Raw genomic sequence first — 11,651 nt, 5'->3', positions numbered from 1 at the left:
AAAAAAAAGTGTTTTGGGCCCTTACTGTTTATCTCAGTGGGCAGAATAGTGATTATAGGATGGAGGTTTAGACTCAAGTCCTAGCAATAAGCTAGGCCTACCATGCTACCGCCAATAATGGCACATTCCACAAAGTGTGCTGACACATGTGTACCATTAATATATAGAAATCAGCAAGGGAATAATAAGTGTGCCAACATTATGCCATTAGTATGTGGTCTTTGCAGCCAATTATTACACAGCTGTTCCATTAAAAGGAACACTAAAAAGGAGATAAAAAACATTTCCCGCTCTTCCTTCTATAAGAGAAAATAAATAGAATATTTTCTCATATTACCATTAAAACTGAGCAATAAAAAAGAAAACACAAAAACCCTTCTCTGCCTTTCACAGCCATGTCCCTCCTCCCCACTGTCCTGTGCAAGCCTTTAAGACAACGCTCTGTGCCATCTTCAATCAGATAGAAAATTGAAGATGGAACTGATCAGCACATTAACATCTTCTACGCAGCATTTCTACATGATCATTTCAGGACATGGAGAAAATTCTGCAGACTGGCAAACAGAGTGACTATATTACAGGAAAAATATATATCTTTGTACCATGTTAACCAGTGGATAGAAAAATATAAAAATTTGAGAGCCCTCAGTGGTTGATACCTTTTGGGGTATGTTTCCACAGTCAGTATTCGCTGTGGATTGGACACTGCGTACAGCAGCAGCGTCCAGAGGTTATAGCATAGTGGAGGGGATTTTATGAAATCCAATCTCCACTATGCGTGCAGGGACACCCACGGCTTCCCTACGTAAACAGACATGCGGCGTGTTTTTCTAGACTGCAGCATGTCAATTTATCTTTCGGAGACGCTCAGTCGCCGCAAGATAAATATCACAGGCTAATGTATAGGATGCAGTGATTCCACATTGTTCAATGAACACATGCAGAATCAACACGCGTACAAAAGCCGGCAGCGCTTTGGACGGCGCTGCATCCAAAGCGCTGCCAATACTGACCGTGGAAACATAGCCTTATTGGCTAACTGAAAAGATGGCAACAAATTGCAAGCTCTTGAGACTACTCAGGTGAAGAGGACCTGGAGTAGTCTCAAAAGCTTGCAATTGTTATATCTGAGGACTCTCAAATTTTTATAGATTACTTATTTTCTTGATTGGTTTAGTGATCTTTATAATGTAGGGAAGCCAATGATCTACTGAAGTATATTGGTAAAGTGGTGATCACGATCCCTGCCATTACTACTATTCAAAGTTGCTAGAACAAAACATCCCGAGAGGAACTCGCATATACAAGTTGTAATAATTAAGAATTTGAACAAAAACATCATCCTGTTCACTTTATCAATATACAGCTGCCATTATATTCATTGTTTTGCTTAAGTATTCCTTGAGAATACCTTTTCTTACTTTCGACTCTGCAAAACCTCTTACTGTTTCACTTATTCATTCTCGTCTGGACTATTGTAACTCTCTACTAATCGGCCTCCCTCTTACCAAACTTTCCCCGCTCCAATCTGTCCTGAATGCTGCTGCCAGGATCATATTCCTCACCAACCGTTACACCGATGCCTCTACCTTGTGCCAGTCATTACACTGGCTACCCATCCACTCCAGAATCCAGTACAAAACTACTACCCTCATCCACAAAGCACTCCATGGCTCAGCACCACCCTACATCTCCTCCCTGGTATCAGTCTACCACCCTACCCGTGCCCTCCGCTCCACTAATGACCTCAGGTTAGCATCCTCAATAATCAGAACCTCCCACTCCCGTCTCCAAGACTTTACACGTGCTGCACCGATTCTTTGGAATGCACTACCTAGGTTAATACGATTAATCCCCAATCCCCACAGTTTTAAGCGTACCCTAAAAACTCATTTGTTCAGACTGGCCTACCGCCTCAATGCATTAACCTAACGATCCCTGTGTGGCCTATTTATAAAAAAAAAACAAAAAAAAAAACTATCAGGTTCCTCGCATCATGTTCTCATTCACTTGATGCAGTTAATAGCCCTCTGTGTCTGTACTGCTACATACTTAGGCAGTTAACTGGTTCATGCAGCTTTACATGAACACCCGAGCCTTACACTATGGCCGGTCCGAATAACTAAAGCAATTGTTACCATCCACCTCTCGTGTCTCCCCTTTTCCTCATAGTTTGTAAGCTTGCGAGCAGGGCCCTCATTCCTCCTGGTATCTGTTTTGAACTGTATTTCTGTTATGCTGTAATGTCTATTGTCTGTACAAGTCCCCTCTATAATTTGTAAAGCGCTGCGGAATATGTTGGCGCTATATAAATAAAAATTATTATTATTATGAGACATTGAGCTGCCCATGGAAGGAGAGTATTATACAAATGTTCCAGCTTGTGTGGTACAGCCAGTTTTAGACGAACTTGTAATAAGAGTCAAAGTGTCAGGGCAAATGGCAGCCATATCTCATGGCTAAACAAAGGCAAGTCTCACAGTCAAAAGACTATAGTACAAGTGCCTGGATTGTTCTTCTAGCCTGGGAAACTAAGTGGAAATAAATGTTCCATGGCATAATTGGATCATAATAATCCAAGCAAGGCTTCATGATGGAAAAACCTCCGTAGGCTGCATACAAGTGCTTCTCAGTAAATTAGAATATCATTAGTGATGAGGGAATATACTCGTTACTCGTGATTTCCCGAGCATGCTTGGGTGTCCTCAGTGTATTTTGTAGCGCTCGGAGATTTAGTTTTCTTCGCCGCAGCTGAATGATTTACAGCTATTAGCCAGCTTGATTACATGTGGGGATTCCCTAGCAACCAGGCCACCCCTACATGGACTTAGCCTGGCTAATAGCTGTAAATCATTCAGCTGAGGCGATGAAAACGAAATCTCCGAGCACTAAAAAATACTCGGAGGACACCCAAGCGTGCTCGGGAAATCTCAAGTAACGAGTATATTTGCTCATCACTAAATATCATCAAAAAGTTAATTTATTTCAGTTCAATACAAAACGGAAAGTCATATTATATTATGAGTCATTACTAACAGAGTGATCTATTTCAAGTATTTACTTCTGTTAATGTTGACGATTATGGCTTACAGTCAATAAAAACCCAAAAGTCAGTCAGTCTCCGTAAATTAGAATAATTAGCAAAAAACACATACAAAGGCTTCCTAAGCATTTAAAAATGTCCCTCAGATTCAGTAGGTGCCACAATCATGGGGGAAGACTGCTGACTTGACACATGTCCAGAAGGCAGTCATCGACACACTCCACAAGGAGGGTAAGCCACAGAAGGTCATTGCTAAAGAAGCTGGCTGTTTACAGAGTGCTGTATCCAAGCATATTAATGGAAAGTTGAGTGGAAGGAAAAAGTATGGTAGAAAAAGGTGCACAAGCAACAAAGATAACAGCAGCCATGAAAGGATTGTTAAGAAAATGCCATTCACAAATTTGGGGGAGATTCACAGAGTGGACTGCTGCTGGAGTCATTGCTTCTAGAGCCACCACACACAGACGTATCCAGGACATGGGCTACAAGTGTCGCATTCCTTGTATCAAGCCACTCATATCTAATAGACAAAGCCAGAAGCGTCTCATCTGGGCCAAGGAGTAAAAGAACTGGACTGTTGCTCAGTGGTCCAAGGTGTTTTCAGATGAAAGTAAATTTTGTATTTCATTTCAAAATTAAAGGGAACCTGTCACCCCTCCCCAGGTGTTTGTAACTAAAAGAGCCACTTTGTGCAGCACTAATGCTGTATTCTGACAAGGTGGCTCTTTTAGTTCGGGTCCCTGGCACTGCTGCAATAATCGCCTTTGAAATTTGTCCCTCAAATCGCCAGGGGTGCAGGTCTTTCCCCCCCTAATCCAAACGCCTCACAGCCGTCACTCATGGCCTCGGCATGGCACCTCCTCTTCCTGCATTAGCATCCCCAGCGCCTGTGCTTTTTTTATTTTGGACATGCGCAGTTGCGCTGCCCTTCAAACTTACAGTGCAGGCGCCGGGGACACTTATGCAGGAAGAGGCGTCGGGGCGCAGAGGCCATGAGTGTCGGCTGTGAGGTGTCTGGATTAGGGGGGGAAAGATCTGCCCCCTGGCAATTTGACGGTATGAGGGACAAATTTCAAAGGCGATTATTGCAGCAGTGCCAGGGACCCGAACTAAAAGAGCCACCTTGTCAGAATGCAGCATTAGTGCTGCACAAGATGGCTCTTTTAGTTACAAATGCCTGGGGGGTGGAGGGGATGACAGGTTCCCATTAAGGTCCCAGAGTCTGGAGGAAGAGTGGAGAAGCACACAATCCAAAGTTGCTTGAGGTCTAGTGTGAAGTTTCCACAATCAGTGATTGTTTGGGGAGCCATGTCATCTGCTGGTATAGGTACACTGTGTTTTATCAAGACCAAAGTCAGCGCAGCCGTCTACTAGGAAATTTTCAAGCACTTCATGCTTCCTTCTGCAGACAAGCTTTTTGGAGACAAATTTCATTCTCCAGCAGGACTTGGCACCTGTCCACACTGCCAAAAGTACCAATACCTGGTTTAAAAACAACAGTACATCACTGTGCTTGATTGGCCAGCAAACTCGCCTGACCTTAACCCCATAGAGAATCTATGGGGCATTGTTAAGAGGAAGAGGAGAGACACCAGACCCAATAATGCAGACGAGGTGAAGGCTGCCATCAAAGCAACCTGGGCTTCCATAACACCTCAGCAGTACCACAGGCTGATCGCCTCCATAACAGGCCGCACTGATGTAGTAATTGATGAAAAGGAGCTCTGACCGAGTATTGAGTGCATTTACTGAACATAATTTTCATTAGGCCAACATTTCAGATTTTAAAATAATTTTTCAAGCTGGTGTTATAAATTATTCTAGTTTACAGATATAATGATTTTTGGGTTTTCATTGGCTGTCAGCCATAATCATCAACATTAACAGAAAAACACTTGAAATAGATCACTCTGTAATAACAATATAATATGAGTTTCACTTTTTGTATTGAGGAACTGAAAATTTAACTTTGATATTTTAATTTTGTCAGAAGCACTTGTATGTAATCTATTTGTTCCTAATCAGCGCTGTGGCGTATTTCTAAGAATGCTCAGATTCTGTATAGAATAAAGAATTTTAGATCAGACTTTACAGAGAGCTTGGGAAGTTTGCAGATCACTCTATTGACAGATCTAAGGCAGCCATGACCAACGATCATTAACAAATATAAAAGCATTAGTGTTTGATACTAGTAATGATTTGTTCCAGCACTAGCAACATATTGTCCTCAATGAATCAAGTGTTAAATGCAAAATATATTAAATGTCTGATAAATATTGTATATGGAAAAATTGAGATTTTTATGTTCCAGACATGTTAAAACCACAACCGAAACCATTAACTTTGTCCAGCCATGGTACACACCATTAACCGATGACCTTGGGGAAATTAACCCCTTAGTGACTGTCAATACATATTTTAACTGGTCTGAGATATGAGACTAGCATCTCCATACAGGTAGCAATCCAGCAGCTGTCAACTGTACACTATAGGCCGATACAGCAAGTTGTCAGCCATGATCAGTGTTGTCACTGTCCATAATCTGTTTAACCCCTTAGATGCTGCTGTCAATAATGACTGTCATAAATGTTTAATAGAGTGTGGCTTCTCCCTCTTTATTCCCATTGGCACCCTGAGATCATGATTGTGTGGTCCTGATGTTTGTCATGGCAATTCAGCGGCATTAGCATCTGCTGGCTACATTAACCCCTTCCCGACCCATGACACCACATAGGCGTCATGAAAGTCGGTGCCAATCCGACCCATGACGCCTATGTGGCGTCATGGAAAGATCGTGTCCCTGCAGATCGGGTGAAAGGGTTAACTCCAATTTCACCCAGCCTGCAGGGACAGGGGGAGTGGTACTTTAGCCCCCCCTCCCCCGTGGCTACGATTGCTGATTGGCAGTTTCACTTTCAACAACCAATCAGAGCAATTTGTAATATTTCACGTAAAAAAACTGGTGAAATATTACAATCCAGCCATGGCCGATGCTGCAATATCATCGGCCATGGCTGGAAACACTGATGTGCGCCCCCCCATCGCCCACCGATCTGTGGTCCGCTCCCCTCAGTCCTTTGCTCTGCTCCCCCCGTGCTTCTATGCCACCCCCCCGTTCCCCGATCTCCCCAACCCCCCCCCCCCCCCTTCCTTATACTTACCGAGGCTCCCGGTGTCTGTCAGTGATCAAAATAAAATAAAAAAAATAAAAAAAGTAAATGAACCCCCTTTATCACCCCCATAGGTAGGAACAATAATAAAAGAATTTTTTTTTTCCCCACTACAGTTGGGTTAGGGTATGTGCACACGTATTCTGGTCCTCTGCGGATTTTTCCGCAGCGGTTTTTATAGATCCGCAGTGCAAAACCGCTGCGGATTTACCGCAGATTTCACTGCAGTTTTCTATTGGAGCAGTTTTAAAACCGCTGCGGAATCCGCAGAAAGAAGTGAAATGTGCGGAATGTAAACCGCTGCGTTTCCGCACAGTTTTTTCCGCAGCATGTGCACAGCGTTTTTTGTAAACTCATGGGAAACTGCTGCGGATCCGCAGCGTTTTCCGCATCGTGTGCACATACCCTTAGAATTAGGCTACGTGCACACGGTGCGGATTTGGCCGCTGCGGATTCGTAGCAGTTTTTCATCAGCTTTACAGTTCCATATAAACCAAATCCGCTGTGCCCATGGTGCGGAAAATACCACGCTGGAACGCTGTGTTGTATTTTCTGCAGCATATCAATTCTTTGTGCGGATTCCGCAGCGTTTTACACCTGTTCCTCAATAGGAATCCACAGGTGAAATCTGCACAAAAAACACTGGAAATCCACGGTAAATCTGCAGGTAAAACGCGGTGCCTTTTACCCACACATTTTTCAAAAATGGTGCGGAAAAATCTCACACGAATCCGCAACGTGGGCACATAGCCTTAGGGTTGGAATTAGAGTTAGGGTTGGAATTAGAGTTAGGGTTGGAATTAGGGCTAGGGTTGGAATTAGAATTAGGGTTGGAATTAGGGCTAGGGTTGGAATTAGGGTTAAGATTAGGGTTGTGGTTAGGATTATGTTTAGGGTTGGGATTAGGGTTATGGCTAGAGTTGAGATTAGGGTTTGGGGTGTGTTGGAGTTAGAATTGAGGGTTTTCCACTGTTTAGGCACATCAGGGGTTTCCAAATGCAACATGGCGCCACCATTGATTCCAGCCAATCTTGCGTTCAAAACGTCAAATGGTGCTCCCTCCCTTCTGAGCCCCAACATGCGCCAAAACAGTGGTTTACCCCCACATATGGGGTACCAGCATACTCGTGACAAACTGGGCAACAACTATTGGGGTCCAATTTCTCCTGCTACCCTTGTGAAAATAAAAAAAAAAAAAAACGGCTTGCTAAAACATCATTTTTGAGGAAAGAAATTTTTTTTTATTTTCACGGCTCTGCATTATAAACTTCTGTGAAGCATTTCGGGGTTCAAAGTGCTCACCACATATCAAGATAAGTTCCTTGGGGAGTCTTGTTTTCAAAATGGGGTCACTTGTGGGGGGTTTCTACTGTTTAGGCACATCAGTGGCTCTGCAAACGTAACATGATGCCCGCAGACCATTCCATCAAAGTCTGCATTCCAAAACGTCACTACTTCCCTTCTGAGCCCCGACGTGTGCCCAAACAGTGGTTCCCCCCACATATGGGGTATCAGTGTACTCAGGACAAACTGGACAACAACTTTTGGGGTCCAATTTCTTCTCTTACCATTGGTGAAAATAAAAAAAAATAAAAAAAAATTGCGGGCTAAAAAAATAATTTGAGGAAATAAAAATTATTTTTTATTTTCACGGCTCTGCGTTATAAACTTCTGTGAAGCATTTGGGGGTTTAAAGTTGTCACCGCACATCTAGGTTAGTTCTATGGGAGGTCTAGTTTCCAAAATGGGGTCACGTGGGGGAGCTCCAATATTAAGGCATACAGGGGCTCTCCAAACGCGACATGGTGTCTGCTAACGATTGGAGCTAATTTTTCATTCAAAAGTCAAATGGCGCTCCTTCCCTTCCGAGCCTTGCCGTATGCACAAACAGTGGTTTGTGACCACATATGAGGCATCAGTGTACTCAGGAAAAATTGCCCAACACATTTTAGGATCCATTTTATCCTGTTGCCCATGTGGAAATGAACAAATTGAGGCTAAAAGAATTTTGTTAAAAAAAAAAAAAAGTACTTTTTCATTTTTACGGATCAATTTGTGAAGCGCCTGGGGGTTCAAAGTGCTCACAATGCATCTAGATAAGCTCCTTGGGGGGTCTAGTTTGCAAAATGGGGTCACTTGTGGGGGAGCTCCAATGTTTAGGCACACAGGGGCTCTCCAAACATGACATGGTGTCCGCTAAAGATTGGAGCCAATTTTTCATTGAAAAAGTCAAATAGCACTCCTTCCCTTCTGAGCCCTGTCGTGCGCCCAAACAGTAGTTCCCCCACATATGGGCTATTGGCGTACTAAGGACAAATTGTACAATAACTTTTGGGGTCCAGTTTCTCCTTTTACCGTTGGGAAAATAAAAAAAATTGTTGCTAAAAGATCATTTTTGTGACTAAAAGTTAAATGTTCATTTTTTCCTTCCATGTTGCTTCTGCGAAGCACCTGAAGGGTTAATAAACTTCTTGATTGTTTTGAGCACCTTGAGGGGTGCAGTTTTTAGAATGGTGTCACTTTTGGGTATTTTCAGCCATATAGACCCCTCAAACTGACTTCAAATGTGAGGTGGTCCCTAAAAAAAAAAAAAAAAGTGGTTTTGTAAAACTGAGAAGTTGCTGGTCAAATTTTAACCCTTATAACTTCCTAGCAAAAAAAAAAAAAAGTGTTTCCAAAATTGTGCTGATGTAAAGTAGACATGTGGGAAATGTTATTTATTAAACTATTTTGTGTCACAACTCTGGTTTAACAGAATAAAAATTCAAAATTTGAAAATTGTGAAATTTTAGCCAAATTTTTATTTTTTTCACAAATAAACGCAAAAATTGACCTAAATTAACCACTAACATGAAGCTCAATATGTCACCCAAAAAAATACTCAGAACCACTAGGATCTGTTGAAGCGTTCCAGAGTTATTACCTCATAAAGGGACACTGGTCAGAATTGCAAAAAACGGCCAGGTCATTAAGGTCAAAATAGGCTGGGTCATGAAGGGTTAACCTGTTCAAAAGTCAGCCACATTTAGGTGGGAAAAATAGAATTTAAAGTGTGTCATGTCACTTTGCATAAATTCCTGAAAATCACCAGAAGGGTTAATAAGCTACATGATGGCAAATTTTAAGGTTTTACAATATATAGCACCCCTAAAGTCACTTCAAACCTGGATAGGTCTCAATTTTTTTTTGTAAATTTCCATGACAAAAAAAATAAAACTGCCGCTACATTTTTTTAAACCTCCTAAAATACTAACAAAACATTTTATAAATGGTGCTGATGTAAATCAGACATGTGGGAAATGTTCTTTATTAATGTCTTGCTATGGTATGACTATCTAGATTACAGGGATAATCATTCAAAAATTCAAATTTGATTTTTTTATATAACACATCAACCTAAATGTACCATTATCAATTTATCATAAATTATGTGTCAAAAAAAATTAAATCTCAAAATCACTGGGATGTTGAAATGTTTGAGTTATTACAACAAAAATGACACTGGTCAGATTTTTAAAATTTGGCTCTGTCACTAAGGGGTTAAGATCTGCACCAATCCAATGCCATGTGTAAAGTCAAGTTTTCCAAAGTATAGGTGGTATAAAAATCATGATTTGTATGTAAAGTACCATCTTAGCTTTTTAAGGTTTCCAAAACTTTAAATTTAGTTGTGGTATAGAAAGGAAGAAAGCAGATGCATGTAAAGACATACGGTACTTCCCATAGCAACAAGAACCCACATTGCATTTCCGATTGAGAGTACAAGATAATATGAGGTTTGTCTGTGGAAGAGTTACACTTGGCTGTCTACTGCAGCCAAGTCAAAAATGATCAACCCTTTCATTAAAAAAAAAAAAAAAAAAAAGTTAAGAAATCTCACTAGAAAGGTCACTCATCTCAGCCAGATCCACCAAGTATGTAATTTGTGTCTGGAAGTGAGGATCCACCTTTGAGGTCCAGTCTTTTGTAAATTGAAAAGATAGCAGCTCACTCTCAATGTGCTTCTAAAAAGTACCGTCACACTGAACGATATCGCTAGCGATCCGTGACGTTGCAGCGTCCTGGCTAGCGATATCATTCAGTTTGACAGGCAGCAACGATCAGGATCCTGCTGTGCCATCGTTGGTCGCTGCAGAAAGTCCAGCACTTTGTTTTGTCGCTGGACTCCCTGCAGACATTGCTGATTCGGCGTGTGTGATGCCGATTCAGCGATGTCTTCACTGGTAACCAGGGTAAACATCGATGTTTACCCTGGTTACCAGCGTAAAAGTTAAAAAAAACAACCACTACATACTAACCTTCCGCTATTTGTCCCCCACTGTGCTTCTATGCACTGTGAGCGCCGGCCAGCCGTAAAGCAGAGCACAGAGGTGACGTCACCGCTGTGCTTTCCGGCCGCTGTGCTTACACAGTGTAGGAAAGCAGAACGCCGGGGGACAGACAGCGGAAGGTAAGTATGTAGTGTTTGTTTGTTTTTTACTTTTACATTGGTAACCAGGGTAAACATCGGGTTACTAAGAGCAAGCCCTGCGCTTAGTAACCCGATGTTTACCCTGGTTACCAGCATCGTTGGTCGCTGGAGAGCTGTCTGTGTGACAGCTCTCCAGCGACACTGCAGCGATCGACATCGTTGTCGGTATCGCTGCAGTGTTGCTTAGTGTGACGGTACCTTAAGGGTATGTGCACACGTCAGGATTTCTTGCAGAAATTTTCCTGACAAAAACTGGACATTTCTGCCAGAAATCCACATGTGTTTTTACGGCGATTTTACACGCGTTTGTTTTTTCCACAAATGCATAGAATTGCAGGAAAACGCAGAAAATCCGCAAAAATAATGAACATGCTCATTTACCACAATGCGTTTTCATGGAAAATACCGGATTACGTACCGGTAATGCTCTTTTATAGAGCCCACGACAGCACCCACTAGAGAGAGGATCCGCCCCTAGGAACAGGAAACCTACAGAGAGATAAAAGGGGCGGCCCCCCCTCGCTCCTCAGTTGTTTTACAGAGAATAGGAGGAACCGCCGCCAAGTTTTAGTTAACAGGTTCAGGTATATACATATATATATACATATTTACAACCTCATATTATATCTTTCTAATATTTACACCTCACCAAACAAGCACCATGTGCAACTATATACAGAAAAGGGAGGGATGTGAACGGGTGCTGTCGTGGGCTCTATAAAAGAGCATTACCGGTACGTAATCCGGTATTTTCTATTCGCCACGACAGCACCCACTAGAGAGAATTGCAGAGACTATAGACTGGGTGGGTTTACTGAGTCAAGGACCGATACACCAAAAGTTAGATCAGAAGCAGAGGATAGATCTAATCTATAATGCTTATAGAAGGTATTTGGTGAAGACCAAGTTGCAGCCTTACATATAAGGTCTATTGGCACATTCGCCCTTTCTGCCCAGGAAGTCGACA

The sequence above is a fragment of the Ranitomeya imitator genome, chromosome 3, assembly GCF_032444005.1.
Source record: "Ranitomeya imitator isolate aRanImi1 chromosome 3, aRanImi1.pri, whole genome shotgun sequence".
NCBI classification, from domain to species: Eukaryota; Metazoa; Chordata; class Amphibia; order Anura; family Dendrobatidae; genus Ranitomeya; species Ranitomeya imitator.
Note: the sequence above shows the minus strand (reverse complement) of the source record.